Source organism: Stegastes partitus, unplaced genomic scaffold (genome assembly GCF_000690725.1).
Source record: "Stegastes partitus isolate 25-593 unplaced genomic scaffold, Stegastes_partitus-1.0.2 Scaffold56, whole genome shotgun sequence".
NCBI classification, from domain to species: Eukaryota; Metazoa; Chordata; class Actinopteri; family Pomacentridae; genus Stegastes; species Stegastes partitus.
This window is the reverse complement of record NW_007577787.1, coordinates 743,060-753,811: the sequence shown is the minus strand read 5'-3', so window position 1 is coordinate 753,811 and position 10,752 is coordinate 743,060. Positions and strand designations below refer to the sequence as shown.

Here is a 10,752-nt window from a genome sequence, read left to right as displayed (position 1 = left end):
AGCTTTGTTTACAGCTGAAAAGATGTGTAGGATTGTATGAGTCAGCAGAGCCAGAGGTGACAGAACACCACACAGTGGGCCACTAGGTGGCAGTAGCACATGCAGTTTGACTGTTATGAGTCAAGACATGATGTGTGGTGCTAATTATTAATTTGGAGAATTTATATGGGTTGAGCAGATTAACCTCCCACCTGAGTAAAAATGAGCTGCTGCGCTCTCATTAACCCTCGTTTCACCCCTCTCTGTGCTCCGTGTTTATATAACCCAGAGCTTTTTTATTTATGTAGCAATTTTCTTAACAAAGTTACAAAGTTCTGAACAGAATTAAAATACAATCTGCTGGAATAGATGCAGATTTGCTGCAGGTCGTTTGAATGACTATTACACATGATGTAAGTATACTTATAATCAACCCTCACTAAACCGAGAGTTTGACACCGTTGATCACTTCAACACAGGGCCTCAAAATCAGGTCATGTAGCCACTTCAAAGTCCTTATCATGTCGGTGTATGTTACACTGAAGTGGCACAATATGATGATCTCATATTCAAACCCAAATTACGATTAAAGACTCAGGATGTAGAAACTCAGTGCTGTGCAATACAATAAACCCATTATAATAGCTGCACATTCTGCCTATGCAGGGTTTGAATTATGGTGTCCACTATACTTTATGTGACAGATGCATTGATTGAGCACATTTTTGGGGATTTATGTTTTGCCTTGCTTGACAAAATACCAGCTGTTAGAATTGCCATCACACAAATGATGTAATACATGAATTATGCAAATTAGTCATAATAAATTTTAAATCAACACTTGTCTAATAAACTAAACAGGTGGCATAAAACAGGTTGTTACCACTGGCATCATTTTAAATTGGATTCTTTTCATTTTTAAATGAAAGCTGAAATATGTGGAAACATGATAAAAACAGAGCTCTTTATTTATCTCAAGTCTTATTGTAACCATTTTAAAATTAAATATACCAGAAGCTCTTGAAGTCAAACTCATGTGAAGCTGCCACACAACGAGCCAGAGACAAGTTCTACTCAAAGTGAGTGTTTGATGAACTCTCTACATAACATCCTGTTAAAAGTGCATTTTGAGAGAAGCTGTACGTGACAGAACATAGTATTGTTAGCTTAGCGTAGCTTAATGCAGTGCCTCATTTTTGACACTTGTCTGTGCTGGTGCACTGTCGAGCGCAGATTTAAAGCAAGCAGCCTTCGACTTCTAGTGTTATGAACCTTTAATAACACACATTAAAGGGAGGATTTGTCCTCGGGGGTCACCAAAAGGGAGTGACATTACACCCTTTTAAACTCATTTTACCTGTTCAGGGTATCTATTTCTCAGGCAGCAGCAGGAGGATACTGAAATATAATGCTAACAAACTACAAAGAAATTGCAGGATTTCACCCCAAATTGTAGCTCTGCAGGAGATTTTATTTTCAGCTCTATTATATAGTGCTCCCTATCTCGTTCTCTTTATTTAAGGTTGCAACAAAATGGTAGGGTTCACTTTAACACAGCAGAGATCCAAAATTTTAACTCAGTGACTCATCACAGACACCCCATCATTTCCAGGAGACTGTACACTTTGAGATTCACACATGTGCTCGTGTGTATGCAACCCGAGTGTTGATGCCTTTGGCATCGGAATTGAAACACAATGCATTTGTCTTTTGAAAACTGAGAAGTAAAGACAAAGCACTATTTTCCCTTTAGAGGAGTGCATCTATATCAGATTGGAAGATGCTATTATTACTCTGATTACCATCTTTTGCATTCGATAGCACGTCTTCTCTACGGTGAAGGGGAAAAATGGGAGTAATGGTGAGAGGAAAATGCAATCTAGATGTCAGACAAGCACTTGATTAACCACTTACAGAAGCAGTCTCTGCATCAGGGAGAGGCCATGCCATCTCAGTTTTCCACTCAGCCTCATCCTTCAAACATTACTGGCCACAAGCTATTGATTTTTCATTCTTCTCGATATCCCCTTGCCGTTAATAGAATTTACACCAGACTATCAATGTTTCAAGGAGGCCTCCCCTCCCCTTACAGTACTGCCGGGATCTTGTAACCCGCAAAGAGGGCACACTTTGAGCTTGAACTCAGTTAGCCACAGTTGCGAGTATCTACCTGAGAAAGAAGACATGGAAATTGACAGCACGGGGAAAAATGAAATTTGTGGTGGTGGCAGTTTGGACGAAAACCAAGAGGAGCAGAGGTGAGTTTGAAGCTGTTTCACTTGTTTTATAAAATTAATTTTAAAAAAGAGATGTTCAAAGATGAGCAATTCAAATGATTTATGGTTGAAATACGTCCCCCATTTGATCGTGCTTTACCTTCCTTGAAATCAAACTTATTACAACGATTACCGATTATTGAGAACGATTTGTTTTCAAAATTAAAGTTCAAAATATTGATGTCCTAATGCAGTTATTAAAACATATATATTTTATTTGGGGCTGAAAACTAAACTATATAACTAAATGCTAATTCTGAAATGTATAAAAATGCAGTTTAATATGGAAATACTTGCTTTAAAACAAAGGGCAGCAGAATTAAGTGAGCTGACTGTGAAAGGACTTTTATTTAAAGAGATATTTTCATGAGTATAAATAGATGACTGCAATCTGTGATAATTTTCCATTCTACCGTGATCACACGCAAAAACCAATTATCTTCCATATTGTCAGGCTAATTATTACCGTAATCCATGGCATTAGAGATGATGCGTGCTCTCACAGATTCTGGCCGGGAGGCTTGGAGCCCAGCCTGCAGCAACACAGCGCTTCTGATTCAAGCGACAGCGTCGACTTGGTGACCTTAGCAAGCTTTCCATGGGCACATTGATTTTTCTCCCACATTACAGATAATTGCTGGATGCTGTGAATCCTATCCTCCCAGGGCAACAGGGAGGAGCTTCTGTAGTGTGTTGACACAAGAGTGGCTATCTGATTTGAGGAATGTGATATCCTGAAATCTCATTGACTGCCATTGACTTTTGTGTACTTCCTGTCTGTGCTATGAGTATATCTAACAGCTTGTTTTTATGCTCGGGGTTGTTAGTGTTCTGTGTTGCTTAAAGTTAACTGTGGCCAAAAAAAAAAAAATCTATTGATGAATGATTTTCTGAAAAGGCAGTTTCCTTAAATAGTTTAATGTTAATGTTAAACAGCCAGAACACCTTTCAGACGTAATGAGAGTAAGGGCTTTGTCCAAGTTCTTTTAATGGCTCCCCAACTTGTGTAATTAATTATTATTAATCACCTATTCTGGGTTCTTCTGTGACGGCAAGAAAGATAATTATCCCGATTTACATTTGTAGACAAATACTGTAAATCACATAACCTAGAATAAATGCTGTCGACAGCTCCTAAAACACATCTGTAACCTCTGGTGTGGGCCCAGCAGTAGCTCTTATTATATTAATGTGAGTTTTCCTGTTCTGCATGGAGCTACTCTCATCATTTTATGCAAATGACTGCATCTACTGTTTGTTCTGCTCCATAAAGTAATGAAAAAGTCACTTCCACTGTTATTACGTGAGGCACAAATATGCTTTGATGGACTGAAAATCAACTTGTATCTTCAAGTGTTTCGCACGTGGAAGCGGCCGCACCGTTTGCCGAGGGCTTGTGTGTTTTAGCCTCCGTTTTTTATTACTGCTTCTCGAGCGTTGCGATGTTTTTGTTCCACGTGCCTTCAAGTATTTTTGACTAATTAATCAGAAGGTCAAAACAGTGTGTTGCAGAATCTGTCAGAGCAATTTGCAAAGACGCACGGCGTTTCACGTCGTTCTGAGGAAACAAACGAGCCATCCGCCCACGCTCGGCGAACGGCGCATTAGATCAGATGAGTCCCAGACCACACACACTGCCTATCATCGCTATCTTAAATCATCACTGTTGTGACCCCCGCGACAGCATGCTAAATGTGATTCTTAGTTGTGTGTGCACTGTGCAGGATCATTGCACTTTGCACATCCCCTGTCTCCGCTCTTAGTGCTGCGGCCTGTGTGTCACGGAAAAAACAGGCCACCGATGCGGCACGCTGTGGCCCAGGGGCGAGTGTTGGGCCACATGATTGGATGGATTCATGTGCAGTATTTATCTTCGCGGAAAGGTCTGCTTTTGTCTGCTTTACTCTCACACGGCGCTCTGTTGTGGCCATATGGTCAGGCCTCGCTCCCAGATATGCGTGAAAAAAAAAAAGGGAACTGCGTGCACAATTAGCACAGTGCAGAAATGACTGAAGCGATGAAACGGTGCTGTGCATATATTGCGAGTCATGTTTTAATGAAAAGCACGCTCACACTTGTTTCGTGTTATACTCTCTTGTTGTTATAAAGGGGGCTGAACTTTCACTTGTCGTAGACTGCTTTGTGTACATGGCATGGGATGTGTTATGCAAGCAGCTCCATTTGCTTGCAGAGGCAAAGACACGTGCCTCAGTTCATAACTAATGGAAGACTGTGTATGCCATTCATGCATGAGAGAACCAGCGTGGTATAATCCAGCGTGAACTATCATGATTTTAAAATGCCATCGCTTTAAGGAAAAATGGGCCTAAAAATCAAAAAAATATATGGACAAAAATACCAAATATACAATATTTACTAGAATCAAAACACAGTGTGAGGAGTTGCATTAGTTGGCAATATATGTGTGTAAAAACATTCGTAAAAATAATATAAAATAATGAATAAAAATAATACCTGATGCTACTGTATAACATTAAGGTTAAGACCTAATTCTGTGGTTTATATAGTATTTAGGGCTGGCTCTGTTAAGGGTGACAGTTGGCAGGCAGATAGTGATAGAATCTGGATTACGGTGGAAGCTTAATTTTTAAGCTCTCATGGATGATAAAACACATGGCATTTCCAAATGCCTCAAACAGGGATAAGATAAATATCTCAGATACTGTAATTTGGTTGTGTGCTGAAATGTTGTAAATAATACCACGATGTTTATTTCTGCTTGTGCCCGACTAGAAATGTATTTCAGGTCTCCTGCTACGTGGAGTAGAATGAAGTCGAAATATGAAAACACCACAGGTGAATTTCACCCAAACAGAACATGTTTTCCATGAGAGCCTTGCTCATTGAGGCAGCCTTAACCAGCACAGCAAACCCATTGGAGTCCAGCTGTTCAGCATTGATCCTCTCTGTGTTTTCTGATGCACTGGCCCGGAATGTGATGTTATTTCATTACTGAGGCAGAAGCGACAAGCTCGGTCTCCTCCCCCAGGGCACTAGCCACTCACTTGGACAGGGCCACTGTATGTAATAATAACTGAATGGCTTAGTCAGACGAGCTCAGTTGACTATTGAAAGTCCAAATCAAGCCGCAAGAAACTTTGGAGTCAGGAGGAAGGACGAGAGCACACATCAGCGGAGAAGGCTTGTAAAGGCCTGGACAGGAAAAACAGAAACAAGCACTGCAGTAAACTTGAGTAGACTTGTCATCAACAATGGACCCGGATGACAATGAACTCGGCATCTTCACTGTCATTCAGTGAGTAGTGTGCTGTGGGTTGGTGTTCTGTGCTTACTTGATAATTCAGTCAGAACTTATTACTCCTAAGTCGTATCTCCAAGGATGAGGGCGCTAATAGTGGTTACTGTGTGAGTTCTGATCGTTATGGCGTGTATGCAGTTGAAGGTAATGCTTGCTTAGTGCCTTTCACATCAGCCTCATGTTGGTCATTTTGACAAAAATCAATGAGCGGCTCAGCCAGCTAAACAAAGCATTGTTTGTTTTGGTTGTGTTTCTTGTTGTGACTGAAGGTCCAGGTTACCTAACTTATTCTGTACCACTGCATTGCAGTGAGGATTTATGTTTCTGTGGTATCGCTAAGGTTGAAAACAACTGGTGTTTGTGTCAGTGTGATGTACAAAGGAGGGTAAAACACCACTGTACTGTAGATGCTGCTGCAAGTCTCCAGCATTGCAATTCCCTCTTAGTTCAATGGGCCTTTTTCACAGTCTCATTCAGTCATAGTGGGGAAAGCAGAGCTGTAGCTAGAAACTTGTAAATGAAAGGCTGCGTTCCATTTAGATGTGTCAGTTCCAGGCTCCTGCTATTGTGCATGTTCACCTACTGGCTTGTGATACTTTTCTGGTCAGTTTCGGGGAAGCCTTGGAAACAAGCAGTGAACTCAGCACTGACATATCATCACCTTGGAGAACTTGTTAGCAAACAATTACGCTTCCAGCAGTTACATGATCAATTTTTAAAGAGCCAAGTGTTGCGGTTTAGAGTTCTTGTCATTGCTTTTTCAATCAATTATTAAGTTTGGTTGGTCCCTGTTTGGGCTGGCTCGGTGGTTAGCACCGTTGCTTCGCAGCTACAAGATCCCCGGATCGCGTTAGGACGCCTGGGATCTTTCTGTGTGGAGTTTGCATGTTCTCCTCGTGCAGCGTGGGTTCTCTCTGGGTTCTCTGGCTTCCTCCCACAGTCCAAAAATATGTTGAGGTTGATTGGCGACCTGTCCAGGGTGTCTCCTGCCTTCACCCTAAGTCGGCTGGGTTAGGCTCCAGCCTAATGGGGACATAGGTAATGGATGGATGGATGGTTCCTGTTTCAGTTCTTTCCCCCACCAGAGGTCCTCAGTGTGTCTCTGTCTTCTTCCTGCCACACCCATCTCACCTGCTTCCCACGTCCCTGAATCAGCTCACCTGCCTCCCGTCTGTAAACCCTCAGTACACGCTGTACTCCTCCAGCTCTCCCCCATTCAGCTGCCATTTGGTCTGTGCTGCACTGTCTCACAGCTTTCCAGCATTCTGTTCCTCAGCCTGTGTCTTTGCTTTACTTTTTTTAACTTTTGCTTGTACTGCTGCCTTCGTTTGTTTGTCTGCCTGGTTTTTGTATTATGGAACAGCTTGTAGTAAGTAAAGGTCGCTTGTTGTTCTTGTTATTGCTGCTGAACAAAGCCGTACAACTGCAGCAGGAAAACGTCACGTTGCCACAGGAACCCACACGCAGTGGCGATGCAGAAAATGCTTAAATATGATTTTATGGTTGCTTTTGATTGCCTGCCTAATCCACTTTAGACTGTAGTTATTGCAGCTATAACAACTCAGACTAGAACATTGATCAGTCCATTGGTGTGTCAATCAATCCCATTAATTTCCCTTTGATTGGAGCAAAACTAAAGTGTTGTCCACGTATCTATTATGGGGCATTTTCATTGATTATACACTGAGCGGTAAAATATATATCAACTGACATGATTAACATTGTTTTTTACCAGCAGTCTTCTCTTACCTTATTTGCAGTAAGTGCCTTCTACTATTGTCATTTTTTACATTTCTCATAGCCCTCTATTGTAACAACCTGATCCCCTTGACTGAAGTTTGTGCGGGTAAGGAGTACAAATAATAATCATCATAAGTACACTGTACAAAGAGAACAGTTTGTTAAGCTGTGATAGACTGGCGAATGCCCATAGTGTACTTGGCCGACTGCCCAGTGCATGCTGGGAGATATTCAACCCGCAGCAACTCGGAGCAGGTTAAGTGGCAGCAGAAGATGAATGGTTGAATGAATGTACCAAACATGACCTGCCAATGACCCACATGGGCATGCTTAATAACCTGCAGGTTAACCAGGCACACAGCGGCCGCAGTGTCGAGCATCTTGGCAGTATCCCCGTTATGATGTTTTATTCACTCCGCACAGAATAGGCTACAGCCTCACAGTATTACTTTGAACTTTATCAGCAGGTGTAGTGAAACTGGCAAACCAAATCCGTAATCTTTTCAAAGCATAGCATAACTCAGCCAGGTAACACTTCACTTCTTATCCCAATTAGTCACACCGCTGCATATTCATAGCAAAAAAACAGCGTTCAGATCTTTAAACTCCCTCCTAAAAGCTGTTTAATTCGCTGAATAAATCAGCCGCGGCCAAGGTATAATTAGTGTCGCGCTGAGAGATCGGGAAAGTTGAGGCACTGAGGTGGTTCGCGGGCAGATGCACGTCGACAAACAAACTTCCTTTGGGCAGTTTGCTGTCGTAGCGGCTCACACACATCTGGTCGTGGTCCAGGAGCTGCTAATGCTTAGTTCAGAGGGCAGTGAAAGCCACAGAGTCACATGATTGTACTGTACAGTCAAGTTCATGATGTACAATCTGGAGCATGCACTTTATATGCTGTCACTCAGTGCCTTTATGGGGACATTTCCTACAAAAAAAAAAAAAATCCCTTGTTTTGCTATTTAGCATTGCTAGCATCCCTGCAAAGTGGTTACACTCTGCTTGCATTTTTTTTTTTTTTTTTAAGGCAAGCAACGTGATCCAAAGGCTTGCAAAATTTAAGCACTGCTGAGTTTTAAATGGCCAAGTGTGCCAGAATGAATGAAATCAGCTGTTTTAAAAGGGACTCAGAGAGCGGAGAGTTAGGGATCAGCAGGGCAGCAGGATTTTATCGGTCAAAGCTTCAGCTATAGTCGCCTTAGATCACGCTTCTGTCTGACCCTAATATCCTCTGCCACTCACGTTGGCCTCTGGGCCACAAACCCAAATGGACGAACATAACTGTCTAGAATATGCTGAGTCCCTCGATCGCCCCGCCAGGACACCGCGGTTGCATCTGAAGCAAATTGTCTGACATGTTCTCCTGCTCCTCGCTGCCTCTCTGACATCTTGTGTGTGCTTTAACAAAAAAACGAGGCTACAGGATTAACACACATTTATAAAATGCTTTTAAAAATACTAACTCACTCTACAGATTCAGAGATTTGAGGTAGAAACTAAATCACTGGCAATTTGGATTTTTTTTTTTCTTTTTTTTTTAAACCAGTCTAGTTGCATCTTTGCCATGGCAGCAAACAAATCTAACCCTGACCCTGAGTGGAAGTGACAACATTCTTTATTCTATGTTTCACTCTCAGCAAAGGCGCACTGACTCACGCTGCAGAGCCTTACGAGTTGTGGCATTTTAATATAGGATGGTTGCTGCTCGACTGTGGAAACAGTTACAAATCGTAGCTTGAAATTCCTGAACTGGAATCAACCAGCATTCGTATTCCATGTATATTTATTACACGTAGAATAGAACAATCTCCCTACCTGGCATCTTCATCGATTGGACTGTTTGTCATTCTGTCAGTCTCGCAGCAGAAATTCAAACTGAAGGTAATTCGGGGGATTATCTCCTTTTAACTCCCGAGGTTGTATCATTTTGACTATTCTGCGCTTTCAATGAACGAGCGTTGCGCTTTCCACAGTTTATCGATTTTTCTTTTATTAGTTATTTTTTATTTACGACAGCGAACAGCTGCGCTCAGAGGCGGCCGTTTGACAGGTGGAACGGATGCCTTTATAGATTATGTTTGAGGTTTGTCTTGTCGAGCTGTGTGTCTCGCTGATCGGGGACAACGGAGCAAACTGTCTGCGAGAAGTTCCTTTTATCCAAACTGTCTGCGCCGCATGAAGAAGTATCAAACCCCATGGATCAGAGATGAGGCTAATTGGCACGACAGAGGTGCCTCGCCTGTGCTGTTTGATTTATGAAGAGTGATTCTCTGTCTTTGGGATGATAAACCTGTGGTGATTCTTCATTTAGAGACGACAATGTGCCTTATGAGTTTGTTCCCGTCACATTTCAGCAGGAACCTTGACATGAAATAAACAGAGAATCCTAAAAGGAAATGGGCCTACATCTTGAATGAGCTCAACCAAATTCAACAATACAGGGAGAACTAATTGGCATGGAGCATTTGTTAACATGCGTTGTGAGCCACTAACTCCCGACGGCCCTCTTCATCTCCCTTCTGGACGCAAACCCAAGTGCTGTTTAAGTCTTCATGGGATTCCGCTCTTCACGCTTCTCTTTTTTGCATCAGCTCTGTGTTTGTTTGTGTTCGGTGGCTCGCTAAAATGTTTGGAGGCCTCTCGTGAACGGCGAGCGTTTAGCCGCTGAACTGTTTTTTGCGAGGTCAAAACCAATGCGCTGTACAGTATGGGCATCCTAATGTGCAGCTGTGAGGCAGAACCCCCCCCTCCTCCTCCTCAGCTGGGGAGGGGATGCATTAGGTCCTCCTGTCTCTCCAGCTGCTCCTCTATTGCTTTTGCACACTCATTACGAGCACATGATGCTTTGTGTCCGTCACTTCATCCCTCTCTGGTTCCTTTAAACCTTTTCTCTGGGAGGACGTCGCACAGCGTCTTTTGGGGGGAATTCTCAGAAGCTGGTCGCATCCTTTATTAGCAATTCTTGCAACACACAAACACAACCATCCTCTCACATTCCTCTTTTCTCTCTCTTCCACTCTCATCTCCCACCACCACCACCGCCACCGCCACCCCTGTCCCTCCCTCCCTCTGCCCCTCGCTCTGGCTCTCTCCCTGCCTCTCTCCAAAGCTGTTGTTACTGTGCGGCTCCCGCACATCATTCCACCGCGATGGAAATTAAATGAAGGTGGCTTAACGCAGCTAACAGAGGCATGCTTTGAAGGATGTAACCAGGGGAAGCTGTGCTGCCAGATCCTTTTCCATGGGCTGTGGATTTGTGCTGCTGAGGCGAGGACACAGCAATCACTCAGCCATGCAGAAGCCCAGACAACAGGACTAATCTCTCCACCTGACTTGTGGGAGCTCCACTTTTTTTCTTTCTTTTTTTTTTTTTCTTCTTTACTGAATAATTTATTCCTCGTTGCCAAAGACAGTGTGGGACAATGGAGCCGGAGTGAAGTAGATGGTGAATTTGTAGCCTTGACTGCAGTCTGCAGC

At 42.8% G+C, this 10,752-nt stretch overlaps 1 protein-coding gene across 1 annotated transcript in view; it reads right to left on the bottom strand.

The window, feature by feature from the left end:
- LOC103352939 (rho GTPase-activating protein 6) overlaps window positions 1-10,752 on the bottom strand; it is a 36,758-nt gene that overhangs the window by 25,177 nt on the left and 829 nt on the right. The gene's annotated exons all lie outside the window — the stretch shown is intronic.